Below are 9,781 nucleotides of genomic sequence, written 5' to 3'. Positions count from 1 at the left end.
GCTTGTAAATATATTCAGAGAATTATTAGCAATTGTGTGAGATGTTTGCCATGCATTTAGTTAATAGCTGCTGTTGTTATTGATCTTCATAACTTTTTTGTCTAGGTCTGCATGACATTAACTGAACATACGACATCTAGACTGGTTACAGAGATTGATGCCTTGATTTTCAAGGGAATATGGTTTCATCTCTCTAGAGAAAGGGGCTCATGATCTCATCCATTTCAAGTCAGGCTATCAGGCTATTTCTGTGTGTATGACTCTCCACATCAGCCTTTTTTTGGTGCAACTGGAGTGTAACACGAACGCATTTTCTGGGCTGAGATTTCATACAAACAGTTTTTACTAAGTACCACCTCTATAGTATAACTGCTCTCTGAAGCATCAAACTGGAAACAACAGCTCTCAGCTTAATTGTTCTTTGTTAACAGCTCAGTGTATTTGGCTAAAAACAGCGTGCCTATCATTAAATTCATGAATCCTCTACAAAATCTACAAACAATGCAGCATTATTTTCAACAGTGATCCACATTTTCAAGAGTCAGCATGACAGCAGCTGAGGAAACAATGAATGTAATTCTCCAAGGGTCATTCCCCCGACTGAAAACAGTCTTTTAGTTACACTACTGAACTCTGTTTTCCGTAGCTTTGTGTGTATTGGAGCCATTACCTTCCAAACTGTTACTGTTTTGTGGGTTGTAATCCCTTCACCTTCCGAAAAAGGTAGGCTGATTTTAAGAAAATTGCAGCTGTCTATAAGGTTTTTAGTCCTTCTCTTGTGTGTGTGTGTGTGTGTGTGTGTGTTTTTTAAAGCATTTTAACCATTTGAAGGTTTTTTGGGAGATCTATCAAGACACTGTAAAAAGTGGGAATTATAGCACCGTGTAACCAATAAGTATGCCTCTTGAGTTCCAAAATCAGTCAGAGTAGCTTATTCAAAAGTCTATTCAGAAGAGGAAAAGAAGGAGGCAGGGAAGGAAGGAAAAGGTTGTGATGTACACTGTTCTTCCTTGCTGCCTGTGGTTCCCATTTCTGATGTAAGTAGTCTTAACACAGAGAAGGGTCATTGGAGCACCTGTAGGAAGAGCCCCAGCCATTTGTCTGCTCAAGTGATGTTTTTACAAGGGGAGATGGGGTTGGGTGCAGGTTAGTATTATGTAATGATGAGTAGACAGAATTTGTCTGCATGGTGGGGCAGACAGGATTTAGTTTCTGCTGTTGTGACCACTCCATTTGATAAAAGGCACTCAGACTGGGGTCATGGAAGAACTTCTCTACAGATATGAATTCAAGCACTTGCTCTAGTTTACTTTTAAAGTATTACTGAAGGCACTTAAGTCCGTCATCCCCTTTAGCACATCTTGGAGCTAATTCGTATTGCCATTCCTAATCTTTTTGTTTCTTATTTTTGGACTGCATGCTCTGCTATTAGAGCTTCTCTGAAGAGCCTGATCTTAGGCAGACTGCCCCAGGACTGTCACGGGTTTGTGAAATGTGGTGTTACAGCATTGTCTATTTCAGTGCTTCAGTTGTTGTGGATTTATTTCCTAAGCCCATAGCCCTTAGTGTATAACTTTTTCATTTAATAGGTTCTGCTTTATGACAAATCTGAATAATGACATATATTGGAAAATGCATAATAGTTGTAATGAATCTTCTCATCAGCCATGATCATTAATTACCTTCTAAATGCTCAAGAGCCTAACTAAGAAAATACTTAACTGCCTAGTAATGCAGTGGCCAGCATAAAATTCATTATTGCTTAAGCATAACACATTGATCTCCGGGGTATTTTGTAACTAGTGTACGTCTTCAACGTGTTTCTCAAAGAGGATACACAATGGCTTGGTGAGGCAATTAATTTACCATTCACTTTTCAGTCCTAGAATAGAATGTTTTCATATAACTTCCCTGTAAATGGGAGTGAATAATTTAATCTTCGACCTATTGCTACAACTTAATGGTCAAAACCAAACGAAAGCTCTACAGCCCCGGATATGTGTCTCTTTCTTTTAATGCTTCACATGTCTTAGCATCAATGCTATTCACAATTTACATTGTGAATAGTTGAATTAACAAATTAAGAAAACATATGGTCCATTCCTCTGTACCTCATATTTATTGCAATGATTTATCTGATCTCCATAAAGTGCTGGTTACTGCTGCTGAAAATATTAATTCTTCACAGAGTGAAACATTCAGCTGCTGTCGTAGCTCCAGGCAGTTCTTCCACATCTAAATGCTAGCAAGATGCGTGTGATTTATTTTCTGTGTGAGAACACGTACCAGAGTCCAGTTTTAAGAACAGTCTTTCCACCCTGTTATTTTAGCATACGTTATACAGCACATTTTCTATTGAAAATTTGGCTTCCGCATTAACGCACTAATTTTATTATTTGTTACTTATCTAATGTCCTGCTGATTTATTCATGTTTTTTTTCTCTTCAAGTTACAGACCTTAATTGTCTGTAGTTAGCTGGTTTGGTATCTCAGCATGCTAAGGAAGCCCTAGAAGTGTGGTTCAATTACCAGGCCTATCAAACATGTCAGAAGTTACAAGGGGAAGATGAGAATTTTATGGTTCTGGATATCAACGTGGCAGGGAGTAAGGTTGTTTCTGGGGCAGTATTACTTCTCACAACAAGCCAAATGTGTTAACATTGTCTCATCCCTGTAGCTGAGGAACTTCTACCCTCCCTTTCTTTTGCACCACTCTGAGTGTGTAGACTATTCATTTGCTGTGGTGGATGTTCATATGCCATCCAGTGTTTGGCCTTCTAAAACATACAGTGCACAGCTGCACAAGGGCATAAGCAACACCCACTTATCACACTGGATGGTAAAGGTGAAAATTCACATTATTAATGTACTGAAGCCATTACTTTGATTGTCAAGAATATGCCTAGGAAATGGAGTAAAAACCTGCGAGAGAATTTATTCAGGATATCGTTGGGGCCAAAGTGGTATTCCATTAGAGACTGTTTCAAGGTTCTTTTTATCCATTAAGGAGACTTAAATTGCCTTGCACGAGCTAGTAACCAGCTGCACTATAATATTATGCAAGGTTTTTGATTGCTTGGAGAGAAATGCTGTATACCATATTTAGTTATTTGTAATTTTATGCTAAGCTTTGCAATCTGGTACTGACACTTGTGTTAATGCATTAACAGTTTGAATATTTTATGTTGACTCATGCAGCTGCAATTTCTGTATTTTCAGATATGAGAAATAAAGCATACTCCTACAATACCGTGTTAACTCTAAGGTAATGGTACTTTTGCACTGCTGAAAATCGACTTCATACACTGACATTTGCTGGGTAACTTAAGAACTCTCCTACTGTATATAACTTCATAGCCAGCATCAGCTTTCTCTAAGGGGAACACAAGGGATAACAGAATTAGTGGCATTTCTAATGAATAATTGGGATAAATTTTACATAGTGCCCTGGAAATAAAAGGCAGTTTGAACACTGCACTATTAAAAAAGGACTAGCTATCACCTGAGTCCTGTGTGTAGGCAGTGTATCGCTCCCTCTGTTTTAATTTCAATTCTGTGTTCTATCATAAGGAGTTTAGGACAAACTTGTACTATTCTGTGCCTCTAAGATTTTGGTGTGGTTGGGAGCCAGTACAACATTCATACAAGCTGTAGCAGTGCTAGGTATTCCAAGTAACCACAAGGTCTTTTTTTTTTTTTTTGCAGTGCAGACTAGAATACAGATTGCCTTGGTCACAGTCCTTTCCATGGACATTCTATATGTCTGCCAGGTTATATCCTTTGTAAGTGTGCATTAATGGACAGAATAGTGGACATAAGAGCTTCATTGCAAAAAAATAATTTCCACTTTCAGAAATAGAAATAGATGTTTTATAGCCTTCTTCTACATCCATATCATTGAAACCAGAACACAGACCATGATCAAGGCTATGAGTCTCTATGTATTATCATCTTTTATACTTCTTTCCTTTTCTCTTTGGAGTGTGAGCTGTTGTGTGCCTTTCTTTCCATAGTGTTTAGTGCCTACTCATTTGCTGGTACTGCAGGTATCTTACTGCAGACCAAAGATACTTCAGACCAAGAGAAACCTGCTCACTGTGCTCATCAAAGTAGTTACCCTGAAATTGATGAGTCTTTCTACATTTTGGTCTTACATGCAGCCCGAAACTAACTTGTATGAACATACTCAAGTGCATACAAATATTTGGGTGTGGGTCTCCCACTTCAGAGGTGATGCTTTTCCTACTCAGGATGCTGTGAAGACTTTGTGTTTCTGTGAAGCACTGCCACCTGGTTGAATAGACAATGATATTTGGGGTTTCTTGCATTTAGGAGAGTCTCGTTAGGTGTCTGTATCTGTTTCATAGCTTACAGGTTAGAATCGTAGAATCATGGGGTCATCTAGACCACCTCCCTGCAAAGAACATGAATGCCTACAGCTAAATCAGGTTGCTTTGAGCCCTGTCCAGCCTGACCTTGAATGTCTCCAGGAACAAGGAATCCACCACTTGGCAACCTGTTCCAGTAGACTACAGTAGTGCATCCGGTAAAAAAAGAAAGCAAGCTCAAGTAAGATGTGACATGCACTGTCTTCACCTTCAAAATATAGCTTGCCCATTGCTTGTTGTTTTAAGACAGCATGAGGAGAAAATACGACTCAAGAAATTCCTTCTTGGGCAAACACAGTATGGTATAAACTAGTTTTTCCTGTTATTCATATCCTCCTCTTTTATTTTATGCTGACACTCAGCATGACATAAGCCGTAGACGAAGTATATGCCATCAACTATTTACCTTCCCCTCCCTCTACAGATCCTCCTGGAGGTAGTTGTTCAGATTTATGTGGTGAATGCTGTCTGAAATTCGGGTCACTGTTTGACAGTGTGCTGTATTTTCTGTGCCTGCAGTTTTGCTAAATTGTTCATTTTTTCACATTATTTAGTTTCACGTTTTGTTGGACAAAGCAATTTTGGAGAGAGCACTATACTCTGAAAATCAATTAAATTGCTAGCACTAGTAGCTTTGAGCTATGTTTTTGCTTAAATCGAGAAAAAAACTTTTCAAAGAGAGAATCAGGGTGAGTTTTCATGCATGGATCTTCTGATACATCCTTCCACTAAAGGGCATGATGGGAAGAATCTGTGCAGTACCCTTGAGAGATTCATGCTCCACAAATCCAGCTGTCTGTGATGCCACTACAAGCTTGAACTTTCCACATTGAAACTTGGGCATGAGTACTATTTTCCTGACCCCTTGCCTTTCTTTCTTGAAACCAAGCTGCTCTGCTGTTATCTGTGATCTTTGTGTGAGAAAGTTGTTTGACCCAACCAAATAAGACCAAAGTGAATAAATCAGAGGTCTCCTGTGGGGACAGTGACAAGGTCAGCTAGAGGCAAGGAAAATAAAGATTAGATCACTTAATCTCAATGTATTCTTCAACAGTAAAACTTCGTTACTCATCTACTACTTTGCCCTTGCAGAACAGCTGCTTGCTGAGGCAATTGGATAGGAGCTCAGTACTTTTGTGCTACAAAGAATTATACTCTGCGTACTTTATTTCCATTACGCTGACCATTGGATGTAAGAACCTTCAAAAAAAATCCTAGTACAGAAAAAGAAAGTGTGATTTATTTCCTGCATTCGTATTTCAGTGATTTCAACATTTTTCTTTTACTCTTAGTTTTATGAGCTTCTCTTTTCCCTATAAATTATTGATTTTGTAGACAAATAACTACTCCACTGCCAGAAGTTAAACATCATTGGCTGCCAGGCACGTGAGCTGGCCCTCAGCTTCAGCTCTGAGAATTGCTGAAGTAGAATTTATGAACAATAGAATTGATATTCTCTTTTCTTTTCTTTTTTTTTTTTTTTCATGAATACTTGCCAGTGTGGGTCAAATACCCAGAGAGCAGACTTTGAAACACAAGTGTGTACTGAAACTAAAAAATAGAAATCATCCCAGTGCCTTGACAGCTGCCTTTTACTGGAGAGCCTTTTACCTTGCTTCCTGCCAGAGTTTTGCTGTGTCACTTCAAGTTTCCTGCAGACGGCTGAGCAGGGTTGCTCCGTGTGGTCAGTGTCGCAGGGTGAGAAGAAGGGCTCCGGAGAGGTGGAAAACCCAGGGGGAAAATGAGAAGCAGGAAACCAGTAGGATTGGATTGACAGGTGAACAAAAACTCAGTGACTCTCCTCCTGTTGCCCCTGCATCCTGGTACGATGTTTTGCACATTGCAGATCTTGGTTGTGTGTGAACTTGGGTCAGATGGAAAGGAAGGGTTTCTGATTAGAATAAGGCTCCTCACTCAGACAGAAAGAAAACACAGCATAGAAGCATAGGCTCACTCACATGTGTGACAGCTGTGGATAACCGGGAAGATTTCTGACAAGATAGTTTTACAATACAGCTCACCTGTCTAGATGCATGACTGGAGTGAGTGATGTGAATTGTAGAGAGCTCTTCAGTCCTCTGAAAGTGGAGGAAGAGATGTAGAACAAGTCAGGTTACAGATGTACTGCACATAAAGCAGACAAATCAAAGAAGAGTAAAGGAAAACCTACCTTATCCATGCACTGTTGGCTACGGGCCAGATCTTCAGCCAAACTTTTTAATGATCCATCTCTACATGAGAATTTTCTTGTGCTTAAATTCATGATTACCTCCAAATTTGAAGATTCAAGGAAGAAATTCTTTACTCAGAAGGCTGTGAGGCACTGTAACAGGTTGCCCAGAGAAGTTCTGGATACCCTAACCCTGGAGGCGTTCAAGGCCACAGCTGGATGAGCTGCGGGGAGCCTCAGCTGGTGGGTGGCAGCCCTGTCCACAGCATGAGGTTGGGACTGGATGATCATTAAAGTTTCTTTCAATTTAAAACAATATGTAATTCTATGAATACTGTTCATGAGGTGTTATTTAAATACCGTAATTGTGTTTAAACAACTTCTATCAGGTCAGAGAGGGGGTCCCAGAAGGTAAGACGGAATGTGATTCTACAGGGTTTGTTGCTTTACAGTAACTGTTTTTGTTCATGTTTTCACTCTGTAACACCCTGTTGATTACACAGAGTCTTTCTCTATTTAGCTTGGAAATAACCCAGCAGTCTACAATGTACAGAGTGTGCATATGTCTCTAGATAACTGTAAATATGTTTTATATTTTTCTTTGCAGTACCTTCCTTATATGACATTTTAGATAGTAACATAGTAAAAACCTAGAAATTATGTGGAAACTTAACTACTACTGGTATGTATTTTTTCATTGCATTTATGAAGCGCCCTTTCCTTTTGCAAATTACTGATTTTGTTGGCAGCAAACTGTTATCTTGTCAGATATTAAACCTCTGTGGCTGCCAGACATGTGAGCTGGATATCAGCATAAGCTCAAAGGATCCCAGGGATAAAAAAAAAATATTTGTGAACTTGGAAAGTGTGAATCTCTGTAAGGGGGAGGACAGGAACTCTATTTCTAATTCTCTTGGAAACAGTCACCTCAGGGTGTGGTAAAAAAGCAGGGACTATCAATCTACATCTGATTTTGATATCAGATTACTGTTCCTCAAAAGCTACTGGTGAACATCATGGTGACAGAATTATCTATGGTTAGCCTCTTGGTGCCGCTGTGTGAAGTTTCCTCCCACTGTGTTGCTAGGTCATTTGTCTTTATCCTTGTGATGTTGCTTGGGAACTTATAGCAAATAAGAGAACACTCGCCAACTGACTTTCAGCTCTTTCACCAGGTTCACTTGTTCAATTCTTATTCATCACTTCATACATACCCACTTGAAATTGCATGTTGGTCTCTCATGACTGATAACACCTCCCTAAGCCAATATATCTCCCCTGCCTTGATGATTCTGCTAAACATAGTCAGCTGCATTCCATTGCCAGTGTTATTGTAGGAAACATAAGAATTCAAGACTAGTTATTACAGTTCAAGAAAATGAAGCTCAGGAAAGAACTCAGCATGAATGAGATTCATCTCATCCCATGGCCTCCTAAAAATTAGGCATATATCAGACCTAGTTCTATGAAGGGCCCTGTATCTTTACTGGCATGAAGATGATTTATCTTATCTGCCTTCAGCAACAGACCTGCCACTCTCCATGCCTGGGTCCTCCTAATCACATAATTATTCTTCTACTGTAATTTTCCTGTTAATACTGAAGTAACTCTACAACAATTTTGTATTAGTAACTACGTGTTCTGGTAAAACTAACATGCTCTGAGTTTTCAAAGTGTTTCTCACTGCAAAAGATAAAATCTAAACTCCTTTTTCAGTTGTCACCAAAGTTTGTGGAAAAGAAAGGAAACTGCACACAAATGAAGAGAAGACAATGTTAAATGGGCATGATGTACCAAGGAGAAAGTACAGAAAGAGATGAAAGGACATGGCTGGAAGAGGTGTAGGAAGAAAAGCTATTTTCCTCCTACTTCTGTATTTTAAGATTTCAGTATTTAATTAAACACTGAGTATAATAACCTGGTAATAATTGTATTCTGATCTAATAAAGTCTTTGGTCATCAGCCATGAATTCTATTAGTCCAAGTAATGCATATTGCCCTATAAACAGAATATACCTTCAAGTTCTAATTATAATGTGGTTCTTGAGTTGTTAATTTCCACTACAGAAAAACTGCCAGGAATGAGTTGAACTAAAACCAAAAGCCACAAGGTAAGTCAGCATGATTAATATGATTATGAAAATGTCCACTTAGATGTGTTTGTGTACACTGCGTTCAGCTATCTAAATAAGAGAATCAGGTGTCTGTTTTTGAAGATATGAAATATTTTATTCTCATCAAAATGTCAAAATAAAAGACTGTGGTTTGTGCTGGCACTATTTCTCTGAAAAAACATTCAGGTACTTTTGTGTTTGGATTGGCATATTCTTAAGTTTTTTGGGCTTAGGCAGTGTACTGTATGAATTAAGCATAGTGGACACTCAGATTTTTTTGGTTCATCTCTTTAGTTTGCCTATCTCATTATTTAATGCAGGTGTTAAAGGATAGTAATTTCCCCCATCTTTTTTTTTATCTTTCAATGGTGCTGAGGTCATATCTTCGTGAAGACTGCATTTTTCCACTCATATCTGCTGCAGAACAGATGAATTTTGGTTACTCTTTATTCAAGTAGTTTGCAATATGTTTTCAAATAATAGATCTACATGTAGTGCTCATTATCTAGGAAGAATGTTGACTTGTAACAGTTTAGTGTTGTAAGTACTGTGTGCCTTAAAATTGCTTCTCTGCAGATATATTTGCTTCCAGTCTTAAAAATGTAAAAACAACAAGTAAAAGAGGAATTGCCTACAAATGCAAATAGAATTAAATCATATTAAAAAGTCATTTTATTCTCTGATTGCAGAACTGGATGCAGTCTCATTTATTCTTGAGTCAAGGTCAGGCACTGCACACTGATTTCTTTCCAAATGTCAGTGTGAGAACGCTGCAAACCCTACTAGGAATCTATCACCATCGTTATCTCCCTTTTATTCAAATATAATTCACACTGTTTGCATCTTGACCCTTAAGAACAGTATTCTTAAGAACTTTACACTTAAGAACAGTCTATATGGTTTTAAGTTTCTTTAAAATGTTTGAGATCAAAGCTGTACCTTACCTATGAGGCAGCACAGTATAGCTGGGAAAAAAAGCAATCACTATTTTAATTTTTAAAGGTGCTAAAACTCCAATAAATTCTGTAAATAGTGCTCTGGTTGAACAAACAATGAACACTTAAGAAAAATCCCTTAGCTGCCATGTTTAAATACAGCAAAGGAAGACT

General features: G+C 38.4%; 1 long non-coding RNA gene across 1 annotated transcript; it reads left to right on the top strand.

Annotated features, from left to right (window-relative positions):
• Positions 1 to 598: 598 nt before the first annotated feature.
• On the top strand, positions 599 to 9,562 carry LOC124417477. The gene is made up of 3 exons (XR_006932310.1): positions 599 to 723; positions 3,220 to 3,265; positions 3,706 to 9,562. It is a non-coding gene; the product is annotated as an uncharacterized LOC124417477 (long non-coding RNA).
• The last annotated feature ends 219 nt before the right edge of the window (positions 9,563 to 9,781 follow it).

Source organism: Gallus gallus, chromosome 1, assembly GCF_016699485.2.
Source record: "Gallus gallus isolate bGalGal1 chromosome 1, bGalGal1.mat.broiler.GRCg7b, whole genome shotgun sequence".
NCBI lineage: Eukaryota > Metazoa > Chordata > Aves > Galliformes > Phasianidae > Gallus > Gallus gallus.
Note: the sequence above shows the minus strand (reverse complement) of the source record. Positions and strands in the feature narration are given on the sequence as shown.